This window comes from Camelus bactrianus, chromosome 8 (genome assembly GCF_048773025.1).
Source record: "Camelus bactrianus isolate YW-2024 breed Bactrian camel chromosome 8, ASM4877302v1, whole genome shotgun sequence".
Taxonomy (NCBI): Eukaryota; Metazoa; Chordata; class Mammalia; order Artiodactyla; family Camelidae; genus Camelus; species Camelus bactrianus.
In genome coordinates, this window is record NC_133546.1 from 8,732,752 (window position 1) to 8,735,371 (window position 2,620).

Here is a 2,620-nt window from a genome sequence, read left to right on the forward strand (position 1 = left end):
CATTTCCCCTCTGATCTGCAGTGCCAGTTCCATCATACTGCATGTAAGGGTGTGTTTCTGGCTTCTCCATTCTGTTCTATTGGGGTACTTTCTATCTCTATTTCAATGCCACATTGTCTTAACTACTCTATTTTCACAATTTCTTCTTCTTCTTCTTCTTCTTCTTCTTCTTCTTCTTCTTCTTTTGCAGGGGGGAAGGTAATTAGGCTTATTTATTTATTTACTTTTTCAGTGGAGGTACTGGGGATTGAACCCAGGACCTCATGCATGCCAGGCATGCACTCTACCATTTGAGCTATATCTTCCCCCAATATCTTCTAATCTATTGTAGCAAATAACTCCCAAATTTCAGTGGCTTAACACAGTTTACTTTCCCTACTCACCAAGATATGAGTTAGTTGGGAGGCTGGGGCACATTTTGCTCTGCATAGTCCTTCAGGGACTCAGACTTTTCCATTTAGTGGCTTTACCATCCCCACTGGGGCCTCTGCATCTGCCTGCCATGTAGGGGAAGAGGGAAAACATTTAGACCCACAGTAAGTTGGCCAGATTCAAGCACGTGGCCTCATTTAATTTCAAGCAAGGCTGGAAATGCAGTCTAGCTGTGTGCCCTGGAGAAAAAGGAAATGACTTGCTTAAACTTATAGTCTCTGTCATAAGAGACTAAAATAGAACATACCAGAATTGAAACGTAACACATCTTACAAAATTTTCTCTCAATCTTACTCCCCTTTCTCTATTTCCTAACTTGTTCATTCATTGAATATATATTCATGGAAAATCCACTAGATTTTTATAGTAGGCAGCCTCTAACATAGCCCCCAATGATCCCCTTCTCCCTGTATTCATTACCCATATAATCCCCTCCCATTTAATATGGGCTGGATTTATTGAGTTGCTTTTACTGAATAGAATAGGGCCAAAGGGATGGATGACACCACCAAGTTTGTGTTATAAAAAGTCTATGGTTTCCATTTTGGATACTCTATGGCTCTCTCTTTTGGATCCCAGATGCTATGTCATAAGAATATCCATGTCTGTTGTTCCCTTTTGTGGTTTATAATTTTTGTTTGTGAGCTCATTTCTTTTAAGATTTTTTTCTCAGGATATCACTTGCACTTTCAACTAAGAAAGTATCCTTGGAGAGTAATTTGTATTTCTTTTTCTAGGCAACTAGAGATTTAACCCAGTCTGAGACTAATTTTCACACTAAAAATTTAGTTTGGAAATTCCTACATCAGTGGAGGTACTGTAAATTTCAACTCCACGCCCCTGTACAGTGTAGCTTTGGAACTTCAATAGTTCATGGGAGATGTTTTTACTCCCAGGACCCTGGGCAGAGTACACTTGATTGTTGCCTACTTGAGAAAGCAGGGAGAGACTTTTAGGGCTCTTATTAATGAACAGTCAGCTTATGCAGGGTCTTAGTTTGTTTAAAAGTCTTAATTCCAGCTCCTTGCCTCTTGTGGGCTCAAGACTGTATCTCCTGCCCCTGCATGAGGGTTAAAATCTCACCCTAGTCTTCCAGGCTTGTATCCAGATCAATTCCTGCCTTCACTGTGTAGTAAGATCTCAAGTTAAAAGTTTCCTACTCACTTTGACACCTGGAGCTTGTGTGCTCAGCTATGCATTTTAAATGCTTTGTATTATATTTGCCTTAATGTTTCTATGTGTTTGTGGAAATGTGGTAAAGTGGGAGTGGGGTCTGCATCAGCTCATTTTGCCATGTTTCTGGAAACTGAGTTTTAGATCTTTTATCCTTTTAGAATTTACAACTAAACATTTAAAGCAGGAGAGGGCCATGATCAAATTTATTTTACAATGATAACTCTGGTAGATCTAAGAATGAATTTTAGAAGAAAGTGATTTATAATAGAGGATCAGTTAGAATGCTATTGCAAGAGTCAAGATTTAACGATGATGAGGTAGTGAAGGGTCTCCCTCCCTCCTACCGCACTCAAGGAGAGTCCTTGTCTTTTAATTGAGAAGGGAAGACTGTTGACTTGCACTGTCAAAGAAGGCTTCAAGGAGGGGGTGACAACTGCTCCCATCTTTGAAGTATGGAGAGGAGTTATTTAGATGGTGAGAAGAGGAAAGAGTCTTCCTCTAGAAAAGACAGAGGATGAGGCCAAGAAAGGAAAGCAGGGTAAAGACACAGGCCTAGGGAGATGCTCCAGAGGAGGACCACATGGTCGGGGTCGAGAGGGCAGCAGGGGGCAGAGTCACGTAGTTGGAGCCACCATAAGGGATACTGATTGGGGAGGCTGCTTTAATTCCCTATCGATACTCTCACTGTTGGTGATGATTAACAGCATTTTAGCAAACACTGTACCAGGCTTTGCCAGTGCAGAAGCCAAAAAGGATGTTTTGTTCATATTGACATATGAAGGCAATTGGGTCCAAAAATGTAGTCGTCCCAATTTTCAGATCATCCAAAATGTCCTGTTGCCATGACAATCTGAGTTTAAATTTCAGAAAGAAAAATAAATGTTTGGCAACTGATTCAAATTATCCATTTCTGACTACTTCAAAACAAACAAAGTCTTGGTTTGGTTGCTACCAGCTGCCATTTTTCACTTGATTTTAAGACGATGTAGTAGACATGGATGTTTGGTTTGCT

The 2,620-nt window shown here is 40.4% G+C and overlaps 1 non-coding gene across 1 annotated transcript; it reads right to left on the reverse strand.

Moving 5' to 3' along the window:
* Positions 1-232: 232 nt before the first annotated feature.
* TRNAA-GGC (transfer RNA alanine (anticodon GGC)) lies at positions 233-306 on the reverse strand. Its single transcript has one exon. It is a non-coding gene; the product is annotated as a tRNA-Ala (tRNA).
* Between the last annotated feature and the right edge of the window lie 2,314 nt (positions 307-2,620).